The sequence below is a fragment of the Athene noctua genome, chromosome Z (genome assembly GCF_965140245.1).
Source record: "Athene noctua chromosome Z, bAthNoc1.hap1.1, whole genome shotgun sequence".
Classification (NCBI taxonomy): Eukaryota; Metazoa; Chordata; class Aves; order Strigiformes; family Strigidae; genus Athene; species Athene noctua.
In genome coordinates this window covers 24,613,140-24,632,443 of record NC_134077.1, presented here as the reverse complement: position 1 = coordinate 24,632,443, position 19,304 = coordinate 24,613,140, and the positions used below count along the sequence as shown (strand labels likewise).

At 40.5% G+C, this 19,304-nt stretch overlaps 1 protein-coding gene across 3 annotated transcripts in view; it reads right to left on the bottom strand.

Annotated features, from left to right (window-relative positions):
- Window positions 1-19,304, bottom strand: part of ERBIN (erbb2 interacting protein) — a 127,618-nt gene that overhangs the window by 79,863 nt on the left and 28,451 nt on the right. The window lies entirely within an intron of this gene.

Genomic DNA, 19,304 nt, shown 5'->3' with positions numbered 1-19,304 from the left:
TTCATTCAAAGGATTTACCTATAATGGAACTGTATTTCATTCCCTTTCAATAAAAAACAGAATCCACCCATTATAAAATCATCACAAACGTGTCCTCAAAAAAATCCTGAAACCTGTTTAAAATCAAAATTGTTCCGGGAGGAATGAAAGTTCCTTGGTTTGGGGTAAGAAACAAATAGCAATACAATCACAGAACAATGACCTCTTTCAGAAGCCACAACTGCCACAGCAGGATTGCACTATAACCAACTCTCACATGTTATGTGTCCTTTTCCTCACTCAGGAGTCACTGGTGCCAGCTTCCGCATCCATACCAAGTGGACTCCAATGCACTATACTGCAGAAATCTGTACAGATAATTCTCTGTAGGAGGACAACCAGGACATGCAAATAGCAAAGGGAAAAATAACATAGGTAAAAGTAAGGAACCTTTCAAGGTTCCTGCTGAAAAAAGAAGTCTCTTATCAGTTTAGTCAGCCTCAGAAACATAGAAAAGCAGCACTTAAGACAAAAAGATTAAGACAGATAGCAAAACTCAAATCAGATTCTGAAACCTGAGGTCTTAGGAGAGAGTCTGTCAAACTGCCATGGCTGCATGCTTCCTTCCTTTCCTGTAGTGCTTTGCTCCTACTGAAAAACTAATCTTTACAAAAGCTATTCAGAGGCACTGCACACAAGCTCCCAAACAGAAGAAGTGTAGGTTTGCAATAGCTCTGCGAGGAGAAGCAGATAATTCAGGATAATTAAGAGAATACAATAGCACAAAGCTGGATCAGACAGTGGGACAGTCAGGTGACTGTGTCAACGAAAAAGGCATAAGGTCAAGACTTCGCAGGCAAAGAGTTCAGGCTACAAAAATGCTCAAAGAAACAGCTAGCCCCATAATCATCACAAAAACAATAAACAAAAAGGGATTGATTACTCTTGCACCATTTCCTGACACCTGTTAAACTGCCTCTGCTGAAATGCCCAGAAGTTATATAAAATCAAGTGGTAGAGAGCGATTACCAAATCATGAACTGTTTGCAGACTTCCAAACCAAGCACAAGGAACTCATGTGATATCAACTATCCACAGGAAATCATACAGCAAGTGGGATGTGTGTGCATGGAGGAATACAAACCACCACCTAGATACTTCAAGTCATTCTGCTTTGGAGATTAAGCAACTACACACTGAACAAAGACAGCAGTTACAGACTCGGACAAGAACAATTAACTCACTACAACGGATATTACCTTAATGTCACTTGAAACTGTGAGGTTGAGTCAGATAGCCTTAAGCCTGCATTAGAAGAAAACACCTAAGAGTGGTTCTGTAACAACAAGTACTGTTGAGTCTCCAAAAGCAGGAACCCTCCAGGCTTCTACACATTCACATCGCCAGGTCCACTTCGCAAGAAAGCACAAACTCTCAAAGAAAATAGACCAGAGTATTCAGAGAAGCCCAAGGTAAGCACACATCAGGATCCTGACTAGCTCAGATCACCACTTTCCTACCTGTTTGGCAGAAATGGTAACAGGTGCTTTAGATGACCAGTGGTAAACTACCCTCAAGGTAAAAATACCTAATAAAATCTTATTTAACCCTGCTCTAGCACATGATATCAACCACAATGGACTGAGTCTTGGTATTTGTCAGGTTCCTACAACCAATAAGGCACAGCGGAAGAGCCCTAGCATTCAGCTTAAAGTACTGGGAGATTACTTGGGAGAACTAGCATATGTGTTCATCTATGTTCTTCTGTAACATTCTGTAATCTGAACGACAAATGCAAGTCATAAATTTGTTGTTGTTATTGCACTGTAATTTTCCTATCTTTTTTACTATCTCACCAGTACCTAACAGGAAGTAAAACTAAAGGCTATGATCTCAATAAATGCATTCAAAATTGTTGTGCTGGGTTTGTGTGATGGGGATTTTGGTAGTGGGGGAGGGGGCTACAGCAGTGGCCCCCTGTGAAAAGCTTCTCAAAAGCTCCCCTGGCTCCAAGTCAGACCTGGCTATGGCCAAGGCCAAGATAATTAATTAGCAATGAAGACTGCATCTGTGTGATAACGTATTTAAGAAGGGAAACCTGTGAGGAGGCATTACAAGAAGGACACCTATGCAAACACCGAGGTCAGTGGAAGGAAGGTGGAGGAAGAGGAGGAGGTACACTGTATCCTGTGGTGAGACAGCAGTGGTACAGCCCTCCCTGCCACCCATGGTGGAGCAGAGATTTGCCTGTAGCCTGTGGAGGACCCCAGGGACTCTGTGGGAAGAAGCAGCCCCTGCTGTTGCAGTTCCATGCTGGGAGGACTGCAACACATGAAGGTGACCCATGCTGGAGCATCTCAAGAAAGATGCATCCTGTGGGAGGGACTCACAGTGGAGAGTGTTTGTAGAGGACTGTCTCCTGCGAGAGGGATGCCATGTGGAGTAGGGGCAAGAATGCAGAAGTGTGATTCCTGCCCCTGCCACCCTTGCCTTGCAGGAAAAGTGGTGGACTGACTGCACCTCCCATGCCCTGTCCCACACCACTGGTGAAGGAGGTAGAGAAAAAACTGAGCCCAGGAAGAAGGGAGGGTGGCGGGAGGCGTTTTTAAGATGTAGTAAATGCTGCTCATGCTCCTACTCTGTCTGTTAAGTAGTGCTGTTGTTGTTAGTGTTTGGAATTAAAGGGATGTCTTTTTCTTCCCCTAACAAACCTGTCTTTTGCCTGTGACCATAATGGGTGAGCCACTCCTCTCTGTCCTTATCTTCATTCTTGAGCTTTTTGATTCATTTTTCTCCTTCAGAGCACTGGGGTAGAAGGGGTGAGTGATGTTCAGTTGCTGTCTGGGCTCAAACCATGACAATCATGCTCAAATCATGCTTAACAAATCTGATCATCTTCTACAACTGACTAACCTTCTTAGTTGATGTAGGGCGAGCAGTGGGCATTGTCTCCCTGGATTTCTCCAAGGCTTTTCATAGTTTCCCACAGCCTCCTTCCTCCTAGAGAAACTGATGCATTATGTCTAGCCAAGTGGTCTGTGCAGTGGTGGGGAACTGGCTGACAGGCCGCACCCAGAGGGTGGTGGGAAACAGCTCCTTCTCAAACTGGCAACTTGTCACAAGTGGGGTACCTCAGGGATCGATCTTGGGCCCAGTGCTGTTTAACATCTTCTAAGTGATGACCTGCATGATGGGATCAAGTGTACCCTGATGATGATACCAAACTGAGCGGGGAAGTGGACACTTCCGAAGGGATGTGCCTGGATAGGCTGGGAGAGTGGACCTTATGAACCTTATGAAGTTCAACAAGGACAAGCACACCTGGGAAAACATAATCCAAGAGCACAGCACAGACTGGGACCTACCTAGCTGGAGAGCAGCTCTCTGGAAAGGGACCTGGGGTCCTGGTGGACAAGCTCAACATGAGCTACTAGTGTGCTGCTGTGGCAAAGAAAGCCAACAGGATGCTGGATTGCATCAACAAAAGCATCACCAGCAGACATAAAGAAGTCATTATCCCACACTATTCAGTGCTTGTCAGGCCACACCTGGAATACTGTGTTCAGTTCCGGTTTCCACTATAAAAAAAAGATGTGGACAGGCTGGAGAGGGTCCAGAGAAGGGCCACAAAAATCATCAAAGGACTGCAAGGCCTGCCATGTGAGGAAAGGCTGAGAGAACTGGGTTTGTTCAGTTTTGAGAAGGGGAGGCTTAGGGGAGACATCATCACCATGTTCCGCTATTTAACAAGTGACTACAAAGAACATGGAGACTCCATTTTCACAAGGAATCACATGGAAAAGACAAGGAGTAATGGGTACAAGTTACTCCTGGGGAGATTCCTATTGGACACAAGAAGAAAATTTTTCATAATGAAAACAATTAGCCTTAGAATAATCTCCCTGGGGAAGTGGTGGAATCCCTAACACGACATTTTTAAGATTCAGCTGGACAGAGTGCTGGGCCATCTTGTCTAGACCATGCTTTTGCCAAGAAAGGTTGGACCAGATGATCTTTGAGGTCCCTCCCAACCTGGTATTCTATGATTAATAAAGTTTCACTGTTCATGGTTACTGGCAAGATTCTCACTCAATCACAATCTCCTACACAGGTGAGAAATGTGTGCCTTACAATGAGCTAGATTTGAAAAAAGAATGACATATGACCTTGATTGAAGAAAGAAAAGATAAACACAGCTGGCAAAATATTTATATCTATCCTTTTGAAATCAAACAGACATTTCACACAAAGTAGGAAGGTCTGCAGACCACATCTTAGTTAATCTGGGGAACAAGCTGGGGCAAGAGGGGAGGACCAGGGAGACCCAAAGGATTCAGAGACCATTCTCAAGAAAGAGTACATCTTGTTTTTCCTGGAAGCAGATGCAGTCACCATGTCTTATTATTTCTTGTCTCATTATTAGTATTATCAATTATATTAATAATAATATAATTATATTATTATTTCTTATTATTCTCTCTTATTATTTCTTGTCTCTTGAATCAAAGCCAGACATTTAGAGTGAAGCAAAGAAACAATTTCTGTTGCATGGATTCTCACTGACAAAAAACTGTCAAGGTTCAAAAGCAGCACTATCTTTCTACTGGTCTTGGGTGGACGAGTGTAAGATGTGAATTATGATATATTATTTTAAGCGGCATGAGACCAGCCTACTTAATGACTTGTTACATTCTAGTACCAAGTCACAGCTGCTGACCACCAGAATCCTTCAACAGAGGAAGAAGACAGCCAATGGCGCATTCTCAGTGAGCCCACAAAGATCCACATTTGCTTCCAGCATGCTCTAAAATAACCTTCATTTGGCAACATTGTTGGTATTCTGCAAGAGACATGCAGTTGGGAAGTGTTCCGCCAAGGGATATGAGTATGCTTATCAACAACAATGGAACGGAAAAGGCACTTTTATAGGTCCCTGACTAGCTAACTTAATATTCAAATATAATTTGTATAGCAAGAGTTTCATTGTCTTGCCAGAATATTTACAGTTCTATTACAGATATTTCTAATTATCTTAAAACTGAATGAAATGCCTAAAGGCTAGCAAAACAAAACTACCTTCATTATTTAAAATACCATAACAGCATTTTTGGACAAGACAGTTAAGGAAACACATTCATACTTGCACATGTGCAGATAAATCAGATCATCGAAATTTTATTGTTAATTGCTTTCCCTTAGGGAAGCTGGTGAAAGAAAGGTCTTCAAGGCATAAATGAAGATTGCAAATTTAACCTCAATTTTTTAAAAGAAATTATTTCTGAATTATTTCTCTCACCTGTGTGAATATAGTTGCCAAAACTCTTATTGTATAAGTGTTCTGAGTGTGGTTTTACAACAAATAAACATACTTAGATTTAGAAAAATTGCCTGGGCTTCAAAATCTCCCTTTATAGTAGTGTAATTAGTGCAGAGATTACTAATATGGCTGAGTTTGATCTCACTAGTGAAAAATTGCTATAACACATGTGCACCAGGTGGGAGGAGTTTCTCAACTCTTAAAACTGCAACGAATCATTTATGAATCAAGACGACTGTTTCTCAAATCATAAACCTCAGCATGCATGCTCTGAAAAGTTCTTCTATAATAAGAATTAAATACAGCACTGCTATTAAGCATAAACAATTATATCAACAACAGCATCAGAAGGCCTAGCTGTTATAGATAAGTAACCATACTGTGACTTTTAATAACCTTTAAACCCAGTATTCCCCCTAAAAGCAGCAATATAGAGTGCTGTTTTCCATTGTTTGCCCCACGTACTCAGACTTGCAGAATGATAGAGGTTGGAAGGGACCTAACTCACCAGGTCATGTGGTCTTACCCACCAACAACACTACTGCATTAGGGCCAACTTCAACATTAGATCCAACAAAGTCAAAAGCTAGTTTTGAGTTAAGGTCAATGTCACTATGTACAAAAGGAAACAGGTCTCTTCGCTTACAAGGAAATGTTTCCAGGGGAGAAAGTTGGGATTTAGTGCTTTTTGTGAACCATCATGATAGATGCTTCTGTGCCTCCACTGTAGCAAAATTATCTAGTCAATGTAATTGCTATTTGAGATTTTTCAAGTCTTGCTAAGCAGCTGAATAATCACACATTGATTCAATCACTCATGAATTCATGATATACAATGCTTCATTTCACAGTAATTCCAGTATCCTTTCCTACCATGAAAATAAAAGCACCAGGAAAATCCCTTTATAGAACGAAGATGGCTTATACTGATGGACGGAAGCAAAATTAGAGAAATCACTATTTCACTGGAAATTATTTCTACTTTATAGAGGAGGTAACAAATACACTCAAAGTCAATCCAGTGTTCACAGACTCGCAAATGATTGATTTCTATAAGACAAGGTTGCTTTGCAGAACAATAAATGTAAGGAGGATTAATTTCTTACTATACACTGTTGCTAATAGTTTTGCTTAAGGCTGTTCACTAGCTCTGTCAGTATGATGCCATTGCATCAGCTGAAATAACCAGAGATCAATCCAGAAATGAAAACACAGAAAATAGAGACATGACACTAGTTTTATACTTGAAACTTAATGCTAAAAATTAAGAATTTTAGGAAGCTTTAAAACTATTTGAAATATTAATATATTTGGCATCCTTAAACACTCTATTCACTTAATATATGGGCTTTTAATGCAAAATAAATAGGTTTAGAGATCTGTTTTCATATCAATTTGTTTCTTGTCTCTGAAGTACACAATACAGCAGAAAACAAGAAACAAATCATGTACAATAGAAAACTACCTAAGATCTTCAATCAAGGAGACATGGCTTCCTGGACCATTTACCTTCACCTCACAGACCGTGCTTAGGGACAACCAAACCATCAGTTCTCAGAACAGCAACAGTCTGCACCCCAGGCACTGTTACACTTACTTTCCTCTACCTGATATTTGTGCTAACTCACTGACTAGAAGTGAGTAGCTGTGCCAAGATACACAATGAGGTCTAGTTAAGCCTGAGGAAGCTTTATTGTTAGTGGTAACACAAAGAAACCAACTTGACTCAATTTAGGAATTAAAAAGCAAAAGAAAACAAACCCCATCCTTTGTAAGTTATGACAACTCTCACCCAAGCTTCAGCCATTTCAAAGATTTCCACTGCTGCTACAGAACTGACAACTTTAGAGAGGACTGGATGTACCTATGTCACATCAGAAGGCCAATTAGCACCACAAATAATGTTACATGAGCACTTCTGATAACAAGAGAGGCTGAAAATCCATGAGAAAACTATTTAGATCTGGTGACCTCAGCATTTGCTCCTATGTGACCCACTTCCTTTTCACCCTTTTTTGTCCCCTCTCCATTCTTCAGAGTTTCCCCATCAGCACATGGATCTTAAGACAGTGACAGCTCCAAATGGTCAGAGCTTTTTCAGGCCTATTATTGTTAGCAACAGCAAATGTGGTCAGATCTCAGCCTTCTTTTACAGCAGCACAAGAGACACTGATGATGGGAAGGAAAATGAATGTGGGAAATTTTGGGGAAAAAAAATTAAACCAGACAATAAGAATATTTAGAAGACAATATACCAATTTAATCGTTAGTAAAATTTGTAATTAAAAAACATGAAACTGAGTCATATACACACACTAAATTACAACGGAATGTATACCGCCCTTTCTCAAAAGGACACATTTGGTCTAAATTAAATAGGTGGTTAACTTATATGGTGCTATTATGACCCTTATCTCTTTTTCCCTACTGTCACTCATTACACAAACCCTTTTCCCTCCTCTACTTCATCACACCCACATCTTCTATTAGATATTGAACTTTAGGGAGGGACATACCTAATTTATTTGCACAGTACTTCAGAAATAAGTCACCATGTCTTATAGGGACCACAGGCATGTATAAAATGCCAGTGACACACAACACCCACACTGCTGTGAGCAAGGAGTGACTGACTAAATATTGTATTAAGTAGTTGCTGACTCACTAACACAGATAACCTGTTATCTACTTAGTATGAGGAAGATAGAAGTGATCTAGACACTAAACTGAGTGTTACTACCACGTATGACAGAAAGCCAGGGAATAAGAACTGTTGGCAAAAATTTGGGGCACAATATTTAACTGAATAGTGAATTTTCCAATGCAACTTGTGAAACTTAATCAAAGAAGTCCCAGGATGAGTCATCCATCTGAATGACCCCAAGATTGTCACAGAATGTGCACTGCTGTCCTGAAATATGAATGACCTGAGATCCAAGTCCTCTTGGACAACATTTAAGTACAGGTTTCCAACACCCCAGATAAACCACCTATTGCTTATATCCCATTAATAAGAACAATAAAGGTGATATGTTTCTCTCCATTTAAAACCTAGGCAAACAGATATACTCTCAATATACCTCCTGTATCAGGCAGACACTTTGTCAGTTATACCACAGTTTATGCACAAAATTGGATCCCAGAGCTGTTTCAGATTATTAAAATGTAGAAGGCTGTGGATACATGCTGCAGCAGAAATCTAGGTATAGACAGAACTCAGACTGCAGATTTTACAGATTCTATGAATGTGGCACTCTAAATGCATGAATTTGTCTTGTGCCTGTGGTCTTTTATTGCTACTGGCTACTTCAAGAGATTTTGCAAGTCTGAGCTGCTAATCAGCTGAAGCTTTATATTTTAAATTTATCAAATTATGCATAAAATACAAAATTGTTAGACTAATAGCCACCTTGTGGTTGTCTGAAATAGGTTAGAAAATAAGTATTAGGAACTCGATGAATCTTTTACATTTCCCATATTTCAGAAACACAATTTAATAGCTTAATGGAGATTTCAAATTAAAATTGTTTCAAAAATAGCAGAAAACAACAGCAAACAGTTGCTATAATTGTATATGTAATTATAGTTCTCACTCTACCAGCCAAGTCTTTGTCAGGGTATGTGAATTCCTGAGTTCCCTTTCCTTCCAGGGCAGAGGTGAGTATTGCTAGTCAAGCTACACTTAAATCTATTTTTACTCACTATTTTCCCCCCACATGTGCACAAGCATAACTTTCCAATTACCAATTGCTATTATAAACCTTTTACTTCCTTCTGCATTTATTTTGTTCCTCACTGCTTTACCGAGTGGAATTAGTAGATGTCACTGACCAGTTTGATTACAGATACAATTAGATATCGAAGAACTTGCTTGTGAAACTGCTAAACGTTCAAAGCTCCAAATAAATTTAACCTCAGCTGTGCTCTTAACATAGAGTGATACAAAAATATTACAGTGTTATTGCTTGCTTGGATGGGTTTAAAGAAAAAAAGGATTGTCAGATACTTTTTACAGCTTCAACCCCGAATTATTGTGCACACCAATTCACTGTCATAACAATGTATCATTAACCCACTTCATACACACATTATGATGACGAATTCTTAAATGTCAGTGTTCTCTATAAACACTAACAAAGGAAGACACCAGGAGGAATAATACACTTCTATATTCAAAGCACGAACTAGATAGTGGAGCCGGAACAAACACAAATTTTTTAAAAAGCACTGATTAATAGGGATATACTCTCAAGTTCAGAACTGAAATTTTTTAGTAAGCTGTGAGTAAATGAACAGGTATCTTACTGGAAGTTGAAGTTTTCTGTCTGAATAGATATTAAATTCATTAACTAACCACAAAAGCTACTGATTGTGACTAAACATGTACAACGTCAAACCAAAATGTATTTTTACTCCATTATACTTCACACAGGCACGCGCCATCTGCCACTGAGTTATGATCCATTTCTCTGTGACATTATCACATTACTCTGGAAAAGACTAATACTGCTGCTTAATCTCATGGTTCGAGCCAATTTCTAAATACTAAACCTTGGCTTGCTATCAGATCTCCTCACTAACCTGCCTGAGAATCAATGAGGAAGGAGCAGATTGTCACTTTTTACCGTATAATTTAAAGCTACCAAAATCCCTGTTGTAAACTAATTTACACGCTGCAAATACTACTCTAGAAGTGATTTATTTCATGGATGGAACACAGCTATAAAATCCTTCTGGATTTTTACTACGTAACAAGATAACAATTCTCTTCTAACACACAAACAATCCTAGACCACAAGCCACTAAAAGGCAAACTAAAAGGCAAAAAACTAAAAGACAAACAGTTCATTGAGACAATAAATATTTTTGTAATTTGAAATCACAGAGCTCCAAGATAATTAATCCGCAGCTCACAAGAAAATTAAGGAAATTAATATGCTGGATTCAAGTGATTGGAAAATAGTTCATTTCTTCTGTCTAAAAAAACCCCTCTGCAGATTGAACTTGAAGTAACCAATGCACAGATAGCTTCTGAATCTAAAAAACCAGACACATAATTGTTATTTTAAACCCTGGGTAGAAGATGGCAGTGACTGGAAAAGAACAGGATGTGAGTTTGCTATGAGGTTATAGTGAGGGATGTGTTTTGTCTCAATTCTTCATGGCTTTTTATTAAACTTAATCTAAACTAACACAGTGTAAGTGTACCATGCAGAAACCACTGTTTGTGTGTAGTCTGCAAATCGCCAGTAGGTTTCTCCTGGTTCCCAAATTCTTATTCTTTGAAGGGTCATCTTGGAGAAATACACTGCCTGAAGGAATGTGCCATTCACATATTGGTAGAAGTGCTACTAAACTGCGTGCCCTAAAATGCATTTTGTAGATTATATTCACATATCTTCCAAAATCTTTCTTGCCACAGTTGCCCATTTCAGTTCAAAGTATCTTCCAATAATATGTGAAATGATTATTAGATCTGACAGCCAAACAATGGAGGTTTTTTGGGGTTTAGATACAGCTCCATTCTCACTTCTAAGTGAAGAAGGAAACAATCGGATGTGAGCTCTAAAAACAACCTGACATCAGTTTAATCTAAACTAAAATCAGCTCTTTTGAATCTTCCAGATGTTCTCCAACAAGCCAATATAAGATCTGGACAAAACAATTAAGTCTGTATTTAAAGCTTTCACAGCAATAAAGCAAATCACCTGCTTACTTGCAGATTATTTTAAATTCTTAGAGAAACTGACATTTATTAAACCACATTAGATGATATCTCTATACAATATTCTATCTAGCAGTAAGACACTGCAACTAAAAAAAAAAAAAAACAAAAAACACCTTTTCCAACAGGTTCATTTTTAACATTCCAGTCATCTTTAACAGGTGAAAAAACACTATAAATTTTTTGTAGTACTGAAAAATCTCAGTAGTAATGATAGGGAATGAGGTTAATGAAATAATTCCATTTTACATACTAGCTTTCATTTTAATACCATTATGGGATCAGAGCTGAGACAGACTGATCGTGTCATGGACAAAATCATCCAACACAGTTTTAATGCATGCACTTTATGACAAAATGCATAGTCCAGTTTTCCCATAGAACTATACAAATCCAGAAAAAACCTCGCATTTTAACAGTTGTCTCATGTTCACACCAATAAGAGACTGGACTGAAAGTAAATGCTAAGAGCATGATCTATAAAATTTGAGACCAGAATAAGCACTAGCAGTTAGATAGCTGTAGTGCTATTAGAACTCCAGCTGAAAGAACATTCTCAACAGCTTCAATTAGACCTGGCAGAGCAGTATTTAAACCCAAAACAGAAAAACTGAGACAGAGCTTAATCAATTTATCTAACACCCATTAGTTAAGACTAGTAAGTCTTAAACTTAAATCCTGCTAGATGCAAAAATGCATGGGTAATCACTCCCTACAGAAACCATATCTCTATGTTCAATCTGTTATTCTTTGCTTTAAATGCACATGTAAAGAAAACTACAGCTGACATCTTCAAAAGGAGGGAGATTTAAAAGAGGAGCCTTTACTCTCAGTCAAAATTCTCTCACTTAAAGAGGTATGGAAATAAAAAGTAGAGTAAGGAAAGACATCTAAAAAATGGAAAAGAAAAACTTGGATTGCTAACATCTCCTCTCTGTCCAAGGTTTCTCAGACACCTAGTCTGCTCTACAGGTGATCCTTCCAACGAAAAAGTCCTCAGTAAAGGTGAGAGCCCCTAAACAGCCATCTCTCTTGCTTTCTCATCCCTTCCATTGTGATTTCTTGTGCTGTTGGTTAGATCGTTCCTCTCCATTCTTCTGCTTCTTTCCTCTTTTTCAGTATGCTCTTTCCCATCCCAAGCTGCTTCCCCCACCCTTCTAACAATACATTATCCCTAACACTCTTCCATCTCACAGGAAAGCTCCAGGTGATGAGCACCTCTGGGGATTGCCTACTTAAATTCAGTGCATATAAAACCAGAACTTCCTGTCAACCAACATTAGTTCTTATCAGGCACTTTGATTATTTCTGTGGAAATCAGCAATATCCTGTCAATTACTCTGATCTACAAGTCTCCTCAGTTGTTTCCCCCTTGAGTTCCTGTAGTCACACTCCCTCTCTGCCCCAAACATCCAAACCAAAACCTTAACCAAACTCGCAACACTTACCATAAAAATAACTTCTAGGACACTGACTGTGTTGCTGGTTTAAGCACCCCTACTTTGTCGGGGTAAGCAGCGGGTCTGCTGAACGCCTGACAGAACCAATGGAGTTCAACCTTGGCCAGATCGTTCCGTACCCTTGAGAGGCCGACATGCAGGAGACATACCACACAAGAACAAAGAACTGAGTAAGCTAGGACAGGGAACATTTGGTGCAAGAGATATGAAACTGCCGACCACAGACAAGAAACTATGTGAATTATGTTCAGAAGTAAAACTTTAAGAAAGATATCCAATCATATACCATTGCTACGGGTTTAGCCAATTGTGTTAGAACTTGCGGTAGCTGTAAAAGATATATAAAGTAAGTAGAGAACAATAAAGTGTTTCTTTTGCCTCTGACTTGATTATTGATTGTCGCTTGACTGTCTCTACCGCGACAACTGGTGACCCCGATGTGATACAAGTAGAACATAGGGGATTTTATGTGAGCTGCAGGGCAAAGTGCAGCGGAGACGGGGACTGGTGAAGCTGAGAGCAGAGGGGATTCTGCCCGGTCCTGACCTGACATTTTGACACCTGGATACAAGGTGAGCCACTGGGAAAAACTTCTTAAGACACAATATGGGGCAGCAACTAACTAAAGAGGAGGAGACAATTCTGTCTGCCTGGAAAGCCCTTCTAAAAAGAAAAGGGGTTAAAACCATGGAACAAAGCCTGAAAAAGATGTTAATATGGAGTAAGATGGAAGGCTTTGAAGCTAATGTTAACTACAGCATTTAGTGTGACTGTGTGGCAGAGAATAGGCGAAAAGCTATGGGATGAAGTTTCAAAAGGACAAAAGGAAGCGTGTGAGCTAGCAACTACATGGCGCTTGCTAACTGAGATGCTGAAGGAGTGGAAAAAGGAATATGACATTGAAGGAAAGAAAGAATCTGCTCCTGCCTCTAGTTCATCTGGTCCTGGGCTCAGTTATGGTGATCCCACACTGTCTGCAGTGGTGGGACGAAAACCACTGATGGGAAAAAGCAGGGGACGTTCTCGTCCACCTCCAACACCCCCAGTGCCGATACAGGAAGACCCTGGAGGGGCTTCTCCCTTGCAGGATTCTGATATACCAAGCATAGTACCATCAGCTCCTTTAGAGGAGCCAGCAGTATATAGTGAGCCCAACAGGGACTCTGAGGGCAGTGAACCCAACACTAAAGGACTTATTGACAGTTTGCAAGCATTGAATCTGGCTGATAAACAGACAGAACAAAAAGCTACGCCATGGACGCTCCCTCCAGCCACTGTGACTGTCCTTCCCAGGTCCCTGGAGCAGTTTTGGGAGAGTGTTCGTAAATATGCAGCTGAGAGTGGTAACTGGGACCTACTAGAACAAATCACCCCTGGCTCTTCCCTCGTGTCTCCCTGTCATTCAGACCAACCACAAAACCAGGCTTTCCTTGTTTTTAAAGCTGCTCCTGGCACTAATCAGCATGATGACCTTAACCCAATTAGTTGGAAAGTCATGCAAGATCTCCAGAACAAAACACAGAAATCTGGAGTAAATTCACCAGAGATGATGCAACTGATCCGTATGATCAGCACAGACTTGCTGTGTCCTTATGATATCACCCATCTGGCACAAGTATTATTGCAGCTTGTTCAACCGCAGGTATTTTTTCATAATTGGAGGCAGTTGGCCAGAACCACTGCAATGGCTAACCAGCGTCTGCCATAAACTGACCCTAGATTAGGTGTAGGTGAAGATGTGTTAATGGGAGAGGGTCCTTTTAGTAATCCACAGTTGCAAGCAACTTGGCCACAAATTATACTTGAGCAAACGCAGAGAGTGGGACTAGAAGCCTTGAAAAAAAACATGGAAATGGCTGCCCCTAAACAAAAATATATTGCCATTCGTCAGGGACCTAGAGAGCCATTTTTACAGTTAGTGGAGAAAATTTCTGCAGCCTTAGAAAAACACGTAGAGGATGAAAGTTTATGAGAAATGATGTGTAAACAATTAGCAAAAGATAATGCTAATGAGGACTGTCAAAAGATCATTCAAACTCTCCCCGGAGATCTGTTGGTGCCAGAGATGATAACAACGTGCTCGAAAGTCGGCACCGTAGAGCATAAGATGGCGGCATTAGCTACTGCCATGAGAACAAATGCAAAGAAATGCCATGCGTGTAGAGAAGAGGGACATTTTAAGGCATTCTGCCCAAATAAAACTGCCAGGAAATTATCTCCGCCAGCCATAATTTGTAGTCAATGTGGCAAGCCCGGTCATTATGCCAAACTATGTGTTTGAAAACCAAAGTTTCATGTACATGGGCATGCGATGCCAGGAAACCTGAGGAAGAGCGCGAGAGAAGCGCTCCGACAGCAAATACCCTGATACCACAACCCCTCTCTGTGAATGCTTGTCAGCAGTCACAGCAGGCTCCGCAGGGCTGGATGTGTCCACCGCCGACACAGTCACAATAACTACTAAAGAGGTCATTATACTGCCACTTGAGCCTGTTGAGCCCATAGGGCAGAGACTAAGTGCACTGTTAATTGGAAGATCCAGTAGCATGTTAAATGGACTCATAGTTCATGTCGGAGTTATTGATGCAGATTTCAAAGGACAAATTTGCGCAATGGTTTCAACTCCCTTTCTACCAGTAACAATACCAAAAGGTACTCGCATTGCTCGACTTGTCCCATTTTTGAGTTGTGTTTCAAAAGCAGAACAGCACCTACGTGGAGATGGCAGCTTCGGATCTACAGGACCTCCTCAGATCTGCTGGTCGCAGACTCTGTCATCATCCCGACTGCACATGGTGTGTACACTATCAAACCGTGACCAATCGCCGACCACATTAAGGCTTGCTGGGCTCCTGGATACTGGGGCTGATGTGACTATCATTGCTGATTACCCATGGCCACCAACATGGCCAACGGAAGACGTGGAAGAGGGGGTACTAGGGCTGGGATGGTCCAAACGAGCAAGAACTGCAACCACACCAATTCTTGTTACCAATCCTGAAGGCCAACAAGCAGCTGTTAAACCATACGTGACGGATGCCCACCTCAATTTATGGGAAAGGGATTGCTTGTCGCAGTGGGGGTAAAGATTACTACAGATTTTTGATGGGGGCCACTGTTCTGCAGGGTTTTAAATGGCCCACAATGGAATTAATCTGGTTAACAACTGACCCTGTGTGGGTAGATCACTGGCCCCTGCCAATTGAAAAGTTAAAGGCCCTGCAAGAATTGGTACGAGAACAGTTGGTTGCTGGACACACTGAACCCTCTCTGAGCCCCTGGAACACTCCTGTATTTGTAATCAAAAAGAAATCAGGTAAATTGAGGTTTCTACATGACCTGTGGCAAGTTAATGCTGTTATGGCCATGATGGGGTCTCTGCAACCAGGTATGCCCTCACCTACCATAATCCCCCACAACTGGGAAATCACTGTTATAGACTTGAAAGACTGTTTCTTTACAATACCATTAGCTTCTCAGGACAAAGAAAATTTGCATTTTTCTGTGCCTTCTGTTAATCATGCAGAACCTGCACAAAGATATCACTGGAAGGTGTTGCCACAGTGCATGAAAAATTCTCCAACGATATGCCAATGCTTCGTGGCGCAAGCATTGTCACCTGTATGGGAAAAATTTCCTACCAGTTATTGTTATCATTATATGGATGACATTTTGTTAGCATCAAACAGCAAGGAGCAGTTGAGTGACATACACAAGAAGTTTGTTTCTCAAATAGATCTGTCTCAATTGGTACAATTCTTTGTACTAATTGACAAAACTGTGCCATTTGGTGCTTTGGTGCAGTGGAATGCTGAATGGAGTGACCCCTTACACATTTTAGAATGGATGTTTTTATCATTCAGACCATGGAAAACTGCTCCTGGATTATGTGAGTTAATTGCTGATGTGATCATAAAAGCTAGAAAACGCTCTTTGGAGTTAATAGGGCGTGATCCAGCTACGATTGTTTTACCTGTTCAGAACCGGTACTTTGAGTGGTGCCTTGCAAACAAGTATGAGTTACAAGCGGCCTTAACGGACTTTCAGGGACAAGTGTCTTATCTTCCATCCCAACCCCTATTGCAATTCGCTCAAGAAATACCATTTGGTCAGAAGCACTTGAGCCAGCCAGAACCTGCTAAAGGTCTTACCGTATTCACAGACGGATCAGGAAAAACTGGTAAAGCAGCAGTGGTGTGGTATGAGAATAATGTCTGGAATAACAAAGTTGCTTCCAAATAGGTTCTCCACAAATCGTTGAACTGCGTGCGATGACTCTTGGTTTTTCTACCTTTCCTACTCCTATAAATACTGTAACTGATTCAGCTTATGTGGCTAACTTAGTTTCCCGACTGGACAAAGTAGTCTTAACTTTGTCAGACAATCAAATGTTAATTTGAGGTTTTACTAGAACTCTGGAAAACTATCCAGTCGCGTACAGAACCCTATTTTATCATGCATATCCGTAGTCATACCACTTTACCTGGATTTTACACAGAAGGCAATGCCAGAGCAGACACTCTTGTCTCTGCAATGGCTTTGAGTCCTGTCCCTAACATGAAGCAACAAGCTGTTCTATCACATCAATTTTTTCATCAAGGTTTTCAAGCTCTACAACAGCAGTTTGGTTTGTCTCATTCTAAAGCTCGGTCTATTGTTGCTGCTTGTCCTGATGCTCAAGGAACTCACACTCCAGCGTATTTCGGTACTAATCCCAGAGGTATTCAAGCTTTACAGATTTGGCAAACTGATGTTACTCATATAACCGAGTTTGGCCGACAAAAATACGTTCATGTTTCTGTTGATACTTATTCACATGCTTTGGTAGCAACAGCACATAATGGAGAAACAAGCAAGGATGTAATCCGACATTTACAGAAAGCTTTTTCTGTGCTTGGGGTGCCACGCCAAATTAAAATGGATAATGGCCCAGCGAGTTTCACAGAAAGTTCAAACATTTTTTAACTTATGGGGTGTTACTCATGTTACAGGGATTCCCCATTCCCCAACAGGACAACCAATTGTCAAGCGTGCACATGGCACACTGAAACGGCAGCTTCAAAAACAAAAAGGGGGAATGATTGGGGAACCACCCCCAGCACATTTAGATAAAGCAGTTTATGTTCTTAATTTTCTTCATTATGGGGACGTTGCTTCTGCACCTCCTATATTGCAACATTTTTCTTCTCTTTTTTTGAAATGGAATGTGAAAGAGGGCGTTAAAGTACATGTAAAGGACTTAGTTTCTGGTCAATAGAGCAGACCAAGTGAATTACTAACCTGGGGTAGGGGTTACGCTTGTGTCTCCACAGATGCTGGCCCTCGCTGGGTTCCTGCTCTGTGTGTTCAACCTGTACTGGAATCTACGTCAGGGTGAAGGATGGGTAGTCCCGCAACCAAAGCAAAACATCTATAGCTTTAAGCAGTCTTTTAACTGATGTTGATAGTGTTAGGCATGCTACTTTGCAGAATTGGGCTGCGATTGATTTTTTGCTTTTGGCACAAGGACATGGTTGTGATGAATTTGAAGGAATGTGTTGTATGAACTTGTCTGATCATTCTGAATATTTTCAACAGTATTCAGCAGCTGAAAGATGGAGTGCATTGCTTAACAGAAGATGATGGTCTCGATTGGCTAACAAAGTTGTTTAAAGGCTGGGGGTTATTGGGCTGGCTGATCTCTTTGATCAGAACCACTGGAATGATCCTGTTAGTCAACATAACTGTGCTTCTAATGTTGCCATGTCTTATTCGCCTTCTGCAAAGGGCCCTGCAGAAGGCTGCTCATGCAATATTTGTAGCACAAACACAAAAAGGGGGAATTGTCGGGGTAAGCAGCGGGTCTGCTGAACGCCTGACAGAACCAATGGAGTTCAACCTTGGCCAGATCGTCCCGTACCCTTGAGAGGCCGACATGCAGGAGACATACCACACAAGAACAAAGAACTGAGTAAGCTAGGACAGGGAACATTTGCTGCAAGAGATATGAAACTGCTGATCACAGACAAGAAACTATGTGAATTATGAAGTACAACTTTAAGAAAGATATCCAATCATTGCTATGGGTTTAGCCAATTGTGTTAGAGCTTGCGGTAGCTGTAAAAGATATATAAAGTATGTAGAGAACAATAAAGTGCTTCTTTTGCCACCGACTTGATTATTGATTGTCGCTTGACCATCTCTACTGCAACACTACTTTCCCCCTTTTCTATCAGGGAGATAAGCAGTTTATTTTCACTTATTTTTCCAAACTATTTTCTCATTCAAAATCAAGAGGGAGACTCCTATTCAGCCAATACAGTTACCTTCTATCATCATCATCAATTTTTCAAAACAGCATTTGACAGCACTCCCACACAGATGTATGAAGTCAATACACTATGAATTCCTTAATCATCTTCTCTCTCTCTCACCTTCACAAAAATGCTTAAAAATAAAATCCTGACAATTACCAGGCTGTTAATGTGCAAATATCATTGCTCATCAAGCTAACCAGTACATCACCACCTCCCCATATCATATGCTCCTCTACCCATCTAGGGCACTTTAACTTGTCCTGGAGAACATACAATCTGTTGTCTATCTCTCACTTCTGTTGAATAGGTGATTCCAGTTTACTAAAACTTCTTTAGGTTACATCACCACGAAGGGTGATCATACCGTTGGGGAAAAAAAATATTTTATCTATGCTGCTCTTAAACACATAAAAATGCATCAACATTTTACATCTATATCAACATATGCCTAATACTAGAGTTATGCTGGTACAAACATTTAGGCTTTCCAATGAGAAAATGTGAAGATATCTACCTGGACTGTTTCT